This window comes from Motacilla alba, chromosome 7 (genome assembly GCF_015832195.1).
Source record: "Motacilla alba alba isolate MOTALB_02 chromosome 7, Motacilla_alba_V1.0_pri, whole genome shotgun sequence".
NCBI classification, from domain to species: domain Eukaryota; kingdom Metazoa; phylum Chordata; class Aves; order Passeriformes; family Motacillidae; genus Motacilla; species Motacilla alba.
In genome coordinates, this window is record NC_052022.1 from 21,260,949 (window position 1) to 21,277,099 (window position 16,151).

A 16,151-nucleotide genomic window follows, 5' to 3' on the forward strand; every position below is an offset into this window, starting at 1 on the left:
CTCAGGGTTTATTCATTAAAGCCCAAAAGCACATCAGCCCCGGAGAGATGGTAACAGGGATACAGACTACACCTTCAAGGTGGGATTGCAGAGGAAAATTTCCAGAGTTTACAACTGCAGTCAGCTCGTTTTGCCTCATGAAGCGATATTGTTTAGCATGAACAGATGAGTGTATACCTCAGTCCAATTCAGAAACATTGCCATAGGTAGCACTGCACCCTTAGAGAAGGTGGGGTGACAGTTTCTGTTCTACATTAGCATTACAGTGACCTCTGTAAATACAATGGAGATTTATTCTACACAATGCTTCAGTTTACATGTAAATACTAATAGCATACTGCTGATACTGCATTCTTGTGGTTATAATAAGAATCCAAACATTTCTTCCTAATAAACTCAGCTACTATATTTCAAAAATCCAATAAATCAATTTAAAACTCAGATCACATATATATAATTTTCTTTATTTTATGGTAGTGTTCTTATTTATAAGAAAAAGTCACAATGCAATTATGCCTCACTTGTGCGCTCATGAGAGGACCTCTTAGCTACTTCATCTTTTCATAATTCTCTATTCAGAAAAGCTTAGAAGCTCAGCAAAGCTTCACTCAACACCAATGTTTTCCCCATAATTTACTTACAAAGTTGTTCCTAACTTTCTATTCTCAACTGCACAGTACTCTCATCTATATATGTGGGATTTGCCACATTTTAACTTAGGAAACAACCTGTATATGCACACTATTGGTGGCGCCAGCATAAAGCAAGAGCCCACAGCAACTGCAGAGACCCTGGCAGTCCTCATCTCTAAAGGTGCCTTGTCACAGTTGCCTTGCACCCACCATCAGCTGGCAACCATTGTTCAGGTGCCAGTGCACCTGATACAAACTGGTTCAGCAGTCAGCTTCCCAGTGCATCCCATGCCCTGTTGTCCCAAAGGAGAGTTACATTCACACATCAGGAAGAGATCACTGTCCTGCCCTGCTAGCTGCTGCTCTGGAGGATGCACACAGCAGGACAGGACTGGGCATGCCAGGAGCGTTTGCTGAGCAGCCAAAGCTTGAGAACACCTCTGCAGAGGAGTTCTGGAAGACAATAAAACCCTATTACCAAACACTAAGTGGACTTATCAAGTGGCAAAGATTACTATCACCACATTAAGAAATGACACGTGATCACAGAAATTCCATTGCCTCACAATTGTAACATTTTTGTGGGTACAACCAAAGTTTGACTTAACAGCATGACTGCTTGGACACACATTTCACTAGGGATTTCAGAACCCAAATAAATTCTGGAAAGGGATTTTCAGCCACAGTTTAACTACAGGCTGCCACTATGTAATTTCTACCCCAAAGAAGAAACACAGGAGTATGGCCTACCACAAATAAATGTTTTTCTGCCAAACCTAATCTACATTATTTTTATACTTATTCCAGTATTTTTATACTGGAATTATGTACTTTGTAAGGCATATAGATATGCATATATTTTTATCTCAATCTCCCTTTTAAACCAAAACTTTGCCTTACAAAGTATTTTTATTCCTCTCAATAGCTTTATTTAGACCATCACATCTTTACTACAATGTAAAAGAATGGTTTGTGCATTGGCAACAAGCTCATTGAGAATCCTAAAGTGGAGAAGAACTACTGCTGATCAGCTGTGGGAAGGCACTGAAATAACATCAGTGACCTGCTATGAGAAGAAAGATGTGGCCACTCTTGTGACAAATGAAAAAACCTTTAATAGTTTGATTTTTTACATGAGTGAAATAGATTGAATCTCTCTTTATGACACTGAAATTTTGCCAGTCACAATGAAAGTTCATAGGGAAGAGCAATCTTTATCAGAAGGGTCCTCACTTGCCCTGCTCTTGCACTAAGGATTCCACAATATTTGACATGCCAGTCACAATTTACAGGGCTCCTGATGATATCATCCAAGAAATTACACATTTGTGTTGGTCTTTGTTAAAAATCAGTTTTTTAAAGTGTGCCCTTTTTTTTCCAACCATAGGCTATCTGATGAGAAATGAATGCAGTTGTCAGCTGGTGGGGCAAAACTTGTTAGTGCCAAGAATATGAGAATCTCTAAAAGATCCATGGCCTGTACTCATGGCTGTCTAATAGAAGTGGGCAGCTAAGTAACTTAGGAAGGAAAGTTTATTTCCTGACAGCACAGAGCTTTTACTGTCAAGTTACGTGTAACAGTTATTCTTTTTTCACTTCAAGACTGGCAATAATATTTCCTTGCGCATTACATAAACCTGAAGTGGAACATATTATTAAGGATTTGAGGTATCTAGCTCTTTCAGACTGCTTTAAAAAAAGAGTCAAAGACTGCTACTTGAAGTTATACAAGATCCCTTTAAGATATTTGTAGAACATTGGACATGAGAAAATACTCTTCTATGCTTATTTTCCTAAATATCTCTTCTAAGAACCATCCTTTTATGATAAATGTGTGTGCTGATAAATCTTAAAAAATAACTACAGAAATATTAATTATGTTGTGATTGTTTGTAGTTTTTCCCATAATAACATCTTGTGTGTATTCTGTTCATTTTTGGGAAGGTCTTATGATCTAATCTCCAACCTATTTAAAAGAAAATGCTTTGTGTGCCATTTTGTACTCATGGTCATTTGGAGTTCTATTTCAGTTTCATTAATATTGATGGAACTTGTCTCTGCACTCATTCTCAGCAGATTCTTTGAAATTAATCTTCAGCATTTACTGTGATTTGTTTCTGTTTTCTGCTTCATCCCTGAATCCAGCTCTTCTCTAGTTAATTTTGTTTTCTTTATTTTTATCCACTTGCTATGACGGTTCTACTGCTTGTGCCACTGTGGTGTGTCAGTCCTTTATGGGATCCCTGTTTCGTCTCTGCCTTTCACTGTGATTTTCCATCATTATGGGCCTCTTGAATAAAAATGTAGCCCTTGTTTCTGACAAAGTCCATGTTCCTTTTCTTTCTGTGTGATTTTCCATCATTATGGTTCTTAAATTTCTTGAATAATGATATATACTATGAACAAATGCATGAGGCAGTAATGGCTTCATCAGTGTTTTCTAAAATATATCTGCAGCTTTTAGAGCATATAGTGCTACAGCAGAGTCTGTGTCATGTTTGTAAAAGCATGATTTTTAAAGTGTATTTTGTCAGCTATTGATGACAATGCTGCTCTGCATTAAAAATTTGCCTTCTTTCAAACATTATTTACTTTTCAGGATAATGGTTTCAAAAAGATAGTTGAGGAATAAGTATTAGCATTGAACATCTTTGTTTAAAATGGTAAAAACATACCATAACAAAAATGTTTTTACCAAACATTAATGTTACCTTGGTAACATTTATAGCAATACCACTATGTTATAAGACTAACAGAATTCTTGTTAGGCATTTTACATGAAGGATGTATGAACAGATGTCAGAGTTCTTATTAAAACAAGTCAACATTTTAATTTGAATCAGCATATCATATTAAACAAATAATCAGAATAAGTGTTTCAAAAATTTATCTGCAAAAATGTGTTGAAAGAAAAGTTGTACTTCAGTACTAATTAGTTACATTAGCATTATGTCAAATCCATGATGAAAATCAAAAGTGTAAAGACATTTAAAGTTAAACCTCAGTTCACCAATTTGAACAACGGAAATCTTTAATATGTCATAATGTAAACTGGGGTAAAAATAGGAATCAAAATATTATAAAATATTTCCTACCTTATTTGATAGTAGTGTCACAGTAATCTAGTCCACAAAGTGCTTTAGTGGTATAAAAGGGAGGAAAATGTTAATTACAAAACACATACCAAGTATGTCAGTGATTACAGCATTGCTTTTTTTTAGCATAGTCTGTAAAATTATATCCATTAGTATTTCATTCTGGATAACAGATGGACAGCTTGAAGGTCTTAAAGATCTGGAGAGGCTTGCCAAGGTAGACCATCATTTCCAAAAACAGTTATAATGGTATTTACAATTGGCTACAGTCTCTCACACCAAAATAAATGAGTCTTGTGGTATTAATTAGAGAAAGCCTGTTTCCTATGTGTCCTGTATCCTTCCATTTGAAATACAAGTATCGAAATTCCTTGAAGTTCTCTAAGGAAGTCAAGTGTGAAATACCCCTGCTGGTGGCTCCAGCTAACTGCCCAGGGGCTGGAAACACCCACAGAACTCCAATCAGGCACAAAGGGTGACAGCAAGACCAGTGGGAACAGCTTCCCCATAATACCAGAGCAAAAAGAGCAAAGCAGGTTTGGCAATATCAACCTAGATTAGGCAAAAATCATTCAGTGCCAGAAAAATCAGTTGTGAAAAAACAACTGATGGTCAAGCTAGGTAGCCAAGTGACAACAGATTGGAGACTAGATCATGTGATCTTCATAGAACTAGGAGCTGGCACACCTACAACCTCACACCTCTCAACAGACAACAAGTTCCCAGTGAGACTCTCTCCCACAGGTGTATCCACAGCACCTGATCCCAGGTGACAGTCCTACCCAACACAGGCAGCCAAGCTCCTCAACAGGTGGAAGAAGGTTATTGTGACATAAGTGACGCCTTATGCTTCACTCGGGGTCCTGGCTCAAGCAGCTTTCAAAAACTGACACTCCTTACCCTGGTGCCTTGATACAGCTGAGAATGCTTTTATGCCACTCTCAGTTTATCTTCCAAATAATCAGTGACTGTTTAATAATGTTTGTATTAATGATTTCTTCTTACTCCATTCCCTTACAATATGAGCATAGTGCCTCAGTGACAGCTATTTAACTGCACTGCTGGTTCAGTGCAAAGCCTTGGGAAGATCACTAATTTATGATATGTATCTGCCAAATGATGATCCCGCTTCAATTTTCTTCCCTCACAGTGTTTTGTAGATTGGAATGCGTAGGTAGGTGGCCAAGTTTGAATAGCTGTGTTATGTTAGTTCAGTAACAACGAAGTGTCATTATTTTTGGAGAATGTTAGTAACTGGTGTATGGCCTGACAGATGCATCTGAAACATTTACAGACTCTGGGAAGGGAATCTACAGTCACTCACAAAGCTGTCTCCAGCCATTCTAATGAGAAGATGAGATTGTTTTGCAGCACAAAGTGGGAGAAGACTTAATAGAATCAGTCACAGTTTTAGTGGAACCTCTGCTTCAATAACCAATTTATGTCAATTTATACCCAATTTTCTTAAGTAGTAGGTTGAGAAAAATATTACTATTTTTTTATCTTCCAGGTAAAAGGTACTTCTCTTTTCATTTCATCTGGGATAAATTTTGAAGTCATTTCTCAAATGCAAGTTTCAGTCCATCATTAAATAATAACTTGAATGATTGTTTCTCTTTTCTTAACTCTTACACTGGAAACATACCTGCCCTTTCTGAATCTGCAAGCTCCAGTCCTCATCATTCTTTGTTTCAGAGTAGTACTAGCACAAATAGTATGCGACTACTGTCCCAATCAGCCTTAACTCCTATTACAGAAAACAAAAGTTACAAAATGATTCAGTGTATCCAAGTTGTTTTCCCTAATTCAGCAGACTCAACATGACATTCTTAATTTTACTATGCAAAGAGACAAACCATGTCTTGTTCTCAAAGCAAAAGAATAATTAAAATACACAAAAAAATAGAAATATTCACATTGTAAAAAATAAGCTAAAAAAGGAAGAAAATATACTTCAGAACAAAAATAAGGGCTCTCACATTCATTGCATGTTTCACTGAATAAAACTCCAGATGATTTCACAGATGAATCTGAGATAAATAATCTGCACTTTCACTGCAGTTATCTGTGACAGTTCTCACACTGGCTAATGTTTTCTGCATAATCCCAGCAGAAACATGGGCTACTTTTAAAGGCATGCAACAATCAAGGAAGATTCTGAGTGACTGAAAGTCCACCCAACACAAACCTCAATACACTTACCAACTCAGATTTCCTCATAGGAAAATAGTAATCATTCTTTTCCTGTATCTTCTGCGTATTTTTGAATTATTCATGTGTGGCAACACAGGAAACATCCTATCAGTTCACTTGCAGTCTCACGGGTCAGGTATTCAAGGGAATTAGCAATAGCAGCAGCAACACTTGAGAATTCACCTATCTGCAGGGCAGGGTAAGAACTCCTATTGATTCAGGTGATTTCAAGTCTCTCCTGTTATTTCTTCTGTAATTTCTGTGGTGTTTTTGTTCAGTGCTTGGTGCCTCACTGGATTTCAATGAGACTGAAACAGCATTTGCCTCAGGAGTCTTTCAAGCTTAAGATTCCCACTTCTCTGGAGAGGTGTACTGTGAAGCACAAAATGCCTAAGAACAGCATTCAGTCTAGAAAGAGGTGACGGCCACCAGTGCAAGTATTCACCTCACTGCTGTGATAACACAGGGGGCAAATGACCTCCACAGAACTGAAGCCATGCCTGCTATCAGACTGACAGCTGTGCTAGCCACAAAACTACCTTTAATAGCCAGATTTATTAAAAATAACATGTTGTTTATAACATACACAAATCCCAGCCACCTCCCCCATCTGTACCTGAAAGTATGACCAGCAGAGTAATCATGATGCACCATCCCAAAACCAGGAGAGGAGGAGGCAACTAAAAACATGCTTGGTCTCTTATCTAGCCTTATTACACTTGGCACCTGCTTGAATGCCTTCCGCCCAGCTGAGGAACATCAAGCTGTTTTAGAAACACCCAAGCAAGGGCTTTCAGGAAACAGACAAAGCTCAAGAGATCTTTGGCCTAGAAAAGAAAATCTAGGAAGCTTCTCCAGTGTTTCAGGGAACTACAAAATTAGTGGAAACCATTAATTGCTCAAGTGATGTTCTGTGGATAAACCTAGTTTTTCAGAAAATTTCCAGAGATTCTTTTAAAAATAATCAGCAGTCTGTGAATCACAAACAGTGCCTGGGAGATGTTATGTCCAAGAGTATAATATGAACAAATGCAATCATTATATTTACCAAATAAATATTTTCTGGTTGGACTTTTTTACTTCAGAGGTCAGTTTCATATCAATACTATCTAGTACACAACATAGTATTATATGCAATGCACTGAGTTTATAAATTAATTTCAAAAGTAGTTTTACTTCTTTTACTTTCTCTACTTAAAATTGAATAAATATATATGCAGTCCATATTCAACTATCACAGAACTCAAAAATCTCCCAGAGTTGTGATTTCAATTTAAAAATAACAAGAACACATAGCCTTTTGAAGGAGGGAAGAAAGGTAAACCAATTACTTAATTTTTGATTTTTGATATCTCTAAGGAGAGCTGGTAACTCCTTTTTAAAAATTTCTACCTTCAATGAATTTGTAAATATGCCTGGCTGCAGCTACAAGTGGGATGCAGAAGCTGCAGGATACTGAAGCTACTCCCATAACATTTAAGAGAGGGTGTACAACAAACCAGGAGATTTATAGTAATCCCCTGCTATTAGACACACTTTTCATGAAAGTGTGAGTTCCCCTATTAGCTACTCAGCAGGAGACTCCATTTACCCTGCAAGTGGTTTGAAGCATGCAAAATGTTTAAATTTTGAGAGAATCACAAACAGCACTTTCTCCAGAGTACAACACATGACCTATTTTTTTTTTAATTGCTCACAAAACAAGACACGTCCAAAGTGACATGGATACAAATGGCTTAACTTGAACTTGCCTAGAGCCAGCTCTGTAACTCACCATGAGGATTTGGTTGTGAAGCCTCATCAACAATCCATCAGGTGAAAAACTGATGCCTCAGTATCTCAGAGAAGAGATACTCGGAGAAGAAATACCAGCCTACTTAGTTTTGAAATTTGAAATTGCAATAGACTGTGAGCTGTGGTAGCTATGTGCATCAACAGGCTGGAAATTCACCCACAGAAACTATTTAGGGAAAAAAAACCCCTAACTAAAATGTATTTGTACTTAAGAATTTTGAGAGACTATCTTCTGTTTAGCTGAGATTAAAGATGGTAATCTACAGTCTCAAAACAAAGACTTGTCATATTCCTGCTTATTAAAATGTTCTTTAAAAAATTTTATGAAATTATATCTATGGGGGGGTGAATGAACACTAAAAAAGAAGTTCTGTAAAGATTCTGAAAAAGTTAGATTCCAGTCATTAGATAATAATTTGGCAATAAGACTCTTATTCATTATTTACATTTCAGTTTTGTAACATTTAGCTTCAACTCTTCTGAAAGAGATTAAATGGAGACTATTTTTAATGTTGATTCCAAAAACTGCCAAATAATCCTTGAGATTTAGTAATACTAATCCACAATTAAACAATTTGCAAATGCGGGCTAGACATAATTAGTAGGGCTTGCTGAACGAGCTCTTTTATTCCCATTTTTAAGATTCATGCCTACATTGATCTGAAGACAGAATAACTTTAGTTTTATTGTCCATATTCCATAGTGCACTGCTGAAAGCATATTCATATTGCAACCACTTTCCGTCACTAATAGAGAACTGCATTTGGAAGTATTTTCCTCAAACTGATGGATCAAAGGCAAAACTGCTCAGAGATATAGGTTATGACTCTTTTGCACTGTACATGTCTATGGCTACCCATTACATCCAACCATTAAAAACTACAAAGAGATGTTGGCATTGGTAAGAATTACAGGTACACATCATCTTCCAACAGTGTTACGTCTGGACAGTTGCAGAATTGCAATGGCATGGTAAATGGCAGCTTGCATATTCTAATGTTAATATATTCACACTGAATAATTAATTACTTTGCATTTTGCTCCTATAATTTTTTTTTAATCAAAGCTTTTGGCTTACCCCAAAACAGAAATTAAAGTTACAAATTTTTTCTGGTTTAGAATTTAAAAGGTATATGTGTAAACAGGGTATAGAGGTATGATGCCAGAGTTGAGTAGGTCTTTTCTCCTTTTCACTTAGTAAAATAAATACTTGTATGCAAACATCAGATCCCACCCTAGAGCTAATATACACAACTAATATGTAATTACTATGGGATTAGATGCAATCCTAATCTAGTGGTAATGAGGGTATAAATGAGATGGGATTTTAAATTAACCCCTCAGCGTAGGCCCCTACAGCATCTCTTAACATTAGTTCAAGTACTGTCATTGGAAAGACTCCAAATACAGCAGTATTTTGCTTCCTTAGAACAAGCAGAACTTCTTTGGCAGAGCACTCTTCTATGAGAAAATTTTCAACATTGAGAAGAGTAAGAAACTCTACAGGAAATTAACTACAGTGAAAGGTTCTGAAGCCCTAAGACTGATTTCAGTGTGAGCACTGCTCTTCAAGACTTATACTCAACTAGATTTCCTGAGTTATATTATTCACATATTACTATATTAAGAAATTAGGCTAATATTCCCAAACTGTTCTCTGCTGAGAAATCAATGTTAACCAAATCCAGGACTCTGCAGAGTCATACAGTATGAACATTTAAAAAACAAAGCAACAGCAACCCAAACTCCCTATTCTGCTGAAGGATCATCCTCTTCAACCATGAATTTAGAGGAATAGTTCTGGCACAAGTAGAGACAGCAGTATAATATATTCCTAAACAATAGTTTAATTGGCTTTATGCAACTATTTTCCTCCTGCTCAGATATTGGTATGCCCCCATTCCCATTCTCCTAACCATGTGGAACACATACTCTTCTGCCACATGTTAGATTTCAAACTTTATATTTTTTAAATACCGTGTCACTGTATGTTATTAATCAAAATCTTAATATTTTGGAGCTGTTTGTTAAACAATTTTCTAGCATCAAAACCTTACAAAATCACAATCTGAGGCACTCAGCTGCCTTGAAGATCTCTTCAGAGAACACTTCAAAGAGGAAGTTTTTTAGAGGTCACTTAACTATATTCAACCCTATAAATACAAAGAAAGATTTTTTTGTTTTAAAAATTGGAGAAAAAAATGTTATGTAATTGTTTTAAATGGTTGGACTATTTAAAAAGTCATGTTAAAATAGTTACGTTCCACGATGAGACTTGTCTTACAACTTTTGACATGCGTAAGCTATAAAGCATGCCTATTATTAATTTCAGGAATAGTTTTAGGTACCTACACTGAATTAAACTGTCACAGTTGATGCAATTATTAAACAAGATTATAGACCATGCTCAGAAGTTCAAATAGTGCCCATTTCAAAAGTCCTCTCAGTAGTTATGAGTCCAAGAGCAACCTACCACGGCTGGTCACACTCCTGAGCAAGATATGAAAGCTCTTTCTGTTTAAAGCTCGTCTTCTCAATCCTACTTACAGCAGAGTGGTGTGAATGCAAGAGATTTTTGTTGTTAATAAATTTACTGCATCTCATTAGCACTTGTTACCTGCACTTACAACCATTATGGAGAATAGAAGAGGAGCATGCAGTACTCTTGATTTCAAAACTTCAGATTTGTTGCCTGTATGAAATGATCTCAGGTGGAGTAACCTCACTTCAGCACAGCAAATGTAATGGACAGTGTGTGGATGAACATTCTTAACATAATCAGTCAAATTGCAGGCATCTGCAGTACCACTTTCACCTTTCTATGTCAAATCACATGTGATCAAAATGTGTCAGTTAAACCTGACACAGCTGTGTTGCTAAACCAGAAACTCCAGCAGATAGATCAATGCTGGACTTGTTGCATTCTTAAAACTGGAACTAGCATTCTGAAAAGTGGAAATACATACAAGTGTGTATGTTTTTAAATACACTGAAATATGGGGGGAAATAATTTACTTGCAGAAATATTTTCAACTACATATCAAAAAAAAATATCTGAACTTCACCCTATCCATTCAGAATTTTAAACAGAGCAGCAGGATTTGTGATGCTGTTTTCAACACTGCTGTCTTCAGGCTCACCCAAATGTTTTATACCTTCACAAATAAACAGAAGATTTGATGTTGTGGCAGTAGTCTCATTGAAGCCTTATGACCAGATAGCTACTTTGTTTTGCAGTATCATTTACACTTGTACAAAAGTGGAATGTCCTCTCTGGAATTAATTTAAACTACTCTTGTGAATGTAGATTTACATAAAAGAGTATGGAAATTAAAGTACACTGTTTAGCAACACTGTTTTAAGATTTTTCAATATTATTTTTCGCTAGTACAAAGAAAATATGGGCACACACATATGCATACATCTGGATGTACTCAGTTACACACCTTCTCTAGAAAAGCAGCATGCCCTATGGGCTGGCTAGCTGCTACTCATTCTGATCCAGGTAATTAACACAGAAATAACACATAGCAATATTTTCTTCTTCTCTGAGAAGTTTTATAAAGCATTCAAATATTTCATGGAACCTTCTCTAATTCTGCAGTAAATGCTTAAAAAAATGCAAAGAACTTACGCTGAAGTATGGTCCTAGGTAGTTATAAAATGAAAAACCTGATTATAAAATAAGCCTTGCAAAAATAAATAGTTGTGTCTCTGTTTCCTGAAACAAGATGATATTAGCAGACAAATTATTAAATATAATAATCTGGACATGTTATCCACATTCAAGTGTGTGTAGGGGCTGGAAAAGCAATTATTTCTTAGTCATGCAAATTACATGAATCCAAAATAAAATTGCCAGTGTTGCTGGGGCAGCATCAATGCTTAAAGTGGATTCCTTTTCTTTCACTTTTTCCAATTCTGATTGAAATAAATTGTCTGATAGAGATAAATCACTTTCCTCTACAGCATTTACATTAAGAATTTAGTAAAATAAGTGCTAGAGAATCGGAGAGAAATACTGGCCTCCTAAAGGATTTTTACCTCCTTTCTCCCTCCTTTCCTTTCTCATGTTTTTTGGTTTTTTTATAGGTACGGCTCCAAGGTCTGTCTCTTGGTGCTTGGTACACTATTGCTGCATTAAAGGAGAATCTTTTACAGTTCTGCCTGAGATAGTTTCTCAGGGTGGGTCACATTCTGCTGACAGGTATCATGCTCCTTGTCTCCTAGCAAATGATTATTTTGGAGTCTCATCCTAACTGATATTTGCTCTTTGGGAATGGATGAAAAACCACAACGTGTTCTACAAAGCTCAAATTGGCCTTATCAAACAAAACGTCTGCTAGATGTATGAGTGACTTGTGACAGCAGGAGACATCAGCACTGGCCTCCCCAACAGAAGACAGTGCTATTAATGGAAGCTATTATGGAAGAATTCTGGCAAGAATTTTTTTTCCAAACAGCTAAAAAAAATTTAAAGAAAAAATATGTTGTTATGGTAACAGCTATTTGAAAAATACAGTAACAATAGGCAATTTAATATCAAACTACCAAGCTGTTAGTTTGACTATTTGATTTTCTTTTTAAGCAGTTTATTTACAGAGATCCCCTCCCTCTCCCTTATGCAGTTGCAAGTGTGAGTGTGCAGACATTCACACTTGCAAGTAAGGTAAGGCACCATATGCAAATAATTAGTGTTTGTAAAATTTTGGTCTTGAAGCTGCAAAATTCCAGATACTGCGGGGTTTTGCACACCATTAGAACATCTGGTGTTATATGGGCTCAGTCCACCCCTCACACGGCAGTAAACCACATTTTGTAGCATCTCCAGTATGTGCTTTGGCACAAAGAGGCGTTCCTGTGCTCCTGTTGCTTCATGGAATGTGGCTAGTCCATCTGTGGGTGCCACAGCTACTCCCTGGAAAAACAGTGTTGCATCTGTGTTCTGGAAATCAGCACTCCCCCCACTGCTGGGAAAAGAGGGTTTCAAAACAGTCTGTGGAGTTAAAGTATTACACAACTTATCTTTCCAAAGCCTGCAACTGTATTTTACACTGCACACCTTTTTAGAAAATGTAGACATTTCCTTTGAACAAGCACAAGTTTCTGTGTGCACTAACTTCAACATCTTTGAACAGAAGCATGTAATTCTCACTCAGATAAAGTCTCTTTTGAAGTTAGTGCATAACAACTTGGGTACTGGCTGAAAGATCTGGCTACTTGATTTCACATCCTGATGTATGCACAATGATAATAGGAAAGAGTTGGAGGACACTGCCTGCTCTTCCTCCTAGAGCTGTGCTTTCAGCCAGGATGTTTACCAAAAACCAGACAAACAGGACACATTTACGCATTTTTCTACATGTCTCAGGTGAACAAACCTTGGAGCTTTGCTAAATTTCCTCCAAAATACATCATGGAAGATCAAGTTACACTGTGTTAGGTACTGCATGGGAATTGTGACCATCCTATTTCTTAATTATGGAGATGAGGTTTTAGAAATATGAAACTTGCATTTTGTTTCTCTGCTTTCAAAGCCTCTGAGGTGTATAATGGTCTGCCCCTACAGAGAACTACATTTCAATTAGAATAACTAGCATGTTACTCTAATGTGATGGGATGTGATGATAGAGATTTTGGCTTCTATTTATTTTGCTGTTACTGGGAATTTTGCAGTCAAGTTGTTTCCTAAATAGACAAATATTTTTATTGTCAATATAAAAATTTAGTTATGTTCATGTGTAGTAAAGCCATGAGAAATATTAGACAGCAAAAATCCACTACAGCTTATTTTGCACCATTTTGCAAAAGAGAAAGTGAGTTATTTGTTCTCAGTGACAATCCAAATTCAGCAACAATGTGCTCCACAGGTCCTAGACACTCATCTGCATATATGGGAATGCATTTGGAAACTGAGTGCAAGTGGTGGTATTTTCTAACCTCCCCCTCAAAATCCCCATAGCATTTCAGACATTCCACTCAAAATGATTTTTTAATGTGGGACCTACTTACCACATTTGTTTTACATTACAAAATGCTGCATAGGTTGTTTACATATGGAAAAGTCAGTGGGGAGAGATTTCTGTAACTGTTCAGAAAGAAAGACTGCAACATTAATGTAACAAGGACAATTATGGACAGACACGGGTAATAGCTGTTTAGAAAATGTTAGGAGCATTATTGTGGATAATAGACATTTTTTTCTTAGCATTGCCCTCGTCCAAGCTTAATTTTCCATTTGTGGTGTCCACCTAGATTGCTTAAGACAGCTGTAGTCTTCTCATTTACATGAAGGTAACAAAAAGTTGACTGCTGAGTTGTCCCAGGTGGAGTTCATCTGTAGAAAGGTCTGAAACTATGAGGGAATACCTAAAATGTCAGATACGTCCAACATGTAGTGCTGCAGCAAATTATCACCTCTACCAGGTCACAAAGGTCAAAATAATTTCCAGCTCTATTTTCTAAAAGCCATTTTCATTTAATCTGTCCTTTACAAATGGTAAATTTAATGAGAACTTCAGGAATAATTCAAACTAAAATTAAGAAAAAATACCTTGATAGATACGTGTTCAATTCAAATATATTTTAGTAAGCAACAACGTGGCCACTATTAAACTAGTTCTCAAATACTATTGAAATAATAAGTATGCTCGCAAAGGAAACCTGCTTTCTTTTAAAGTGACTGCATGCATTATTCCAGCTTCTTCTGATAATAGCACATTTAATGCCGAGGCTAAGATGCAATCAATCTTTTTTGTTGGAAGAAGGTGTTATATTGTACCCGTATGCTTATACTCACCTAGCAGTTCCAATCCACTAAATTAATCCAGCCTGAGGTTCAGGAGGGCTGCTGCTGGCTTGGCCTCCACTGTGCTCTTCTTGCCGGCTCTGCGGAGCAGTGGGGAGCAAATCAGGTGAGAGAGGGAGCAGAGGAAAGGAAGAGCTCTGTCTCTAAACAGACACTGAATTAGACTGGAGTGAATAGCTGACGTCCTCTGTAATTATACACACATTGAACCCTTTATAGTTGACTAAAGTTACTTCAAACTGCATTGGTCTGGCCCTCCATACTGATTAAAAGCAGCATCTATTTACCTTAACAATAAATGTGGAGATTAGTAAAAATTCACTTGATCACAATAAGAAGACAGATAATTAAAGGGCAATGCAAGCCAGATTGGAATGTAAGGGCCTGAGACAGCATATTAGGAAGCATAGGCTGCGTTTGTATATGTGTAGCTAAGGACTGCAGAAATCCCTTCAAGTAGACCACTTTTGTAGCAATACTTAAAGTAGAGGAAGGCCAGAACATGTCCTGAGGAGATTGGCCCCGCAACTCTCCTGGGCAAAGTGACAAACACAAAGCTTTGGAAAAGGGAAAAGACTTTAAAGCACAATGTGACTAAATGGACAACCTCTACAAAACCTTTGAAAGAGGCCTCCAGATCTTTTATTCTTCTCTGATGTCTCCTCCATGATAAAGAGAAAGTTTAAGGTAAGCAGGACACACTGCTGATTCTATGGGCAAAGCTCTCGATAGCATAGTGTCTACTATGACTTCCCTAAGAAAGGGAAGAAGTGGGTTTAGTGTATGACAGACTCAACAGAAATGCTCTTCTCACAACAGAAATGCTCTTCTCACAATAGAAATGCTCTTCTCAATGTGGGATCTCCTTTGGGGAAGGGGGAAGACTGCTCTTATTCCTATTGCAACTCTCATTTGGTTTTACATAGTGGACATTGTGTTTTAGTAATCCCTTGCTAGCAAGAAAGCAAGCAGCTGCTAACTAAATAAATGAGTACTATCAATCCCATATGGACAACTTGAAAAATCAGGAATGGCTGTATCCACGTTTTGTAGCAAAAGGTGGTATCTCTTGATAGAACTTGACACTCATGCCTTGTGTCTTTTCTTTGTACCAATACTGAGGAGCTCTGTGTTTACCTCCTTGCAGAAAATTATGGGATAAAACAGTGACTTTTGACAAGCATTGCAGCAATTTGCAGAGAGCAGATTGTTGCTGAAACACAAATAATAATTGGAATCTTAAGTTAATAACATTCTCTCTTGTACAATATTCCAAAATAAATTTCCAGCTGAACCAAGACTTATAGATGTTTTGGCTTTTTTCTAACAAACACTGTCACCAGTTACACTGGTCCCATTAAAGTCACATTTTAAAGAATGGCTTAGTTAGTTCACATGCACAGGGTTTTGTTTCTCAGCAGTTTTAATTTGAAGCATGTCAGAACTGTTTAACACCAAGCCAAAGATTCATTCCATCACTTCTTATGTATAGAGAAGACTAATTTTGGGGTGCTAAGTATCAAGGTAAAGAAGGTTAGCAAAAAGGTAAGAAAAATGCAAGAAACAGAGGGCATCAGTTCAATGAATGGTAAATCATGGTCCTGTTCCTTCTGAACTGAATCTCTGTTT

The 16,151-nt window shown here is 36.9% G+C and overlaps 1 protein-coding gene across 1 annotated transcript in view; it reads right to left on the bottom strand.

The window, feature by feature from the left end:
* OLA1 (Obg like ATPase 1) overlaps nucleotides 1-16,151 on the bottom strand; it is a 128,109-nt gene that overhangs the window by 98,738 nt on the left and 13,220 nt on the right. Inside the window, exon 2 of the mRNA XM_038142019.1 lies at nucleotides 14,514-14,602. The gene's annotated coding sequence lies outside the window, so the exon portion shown is untranslated. The remainder of the gene's footprint in view (nucleotides 1-14,513; nucleotides 14,603-16,151) is intronic.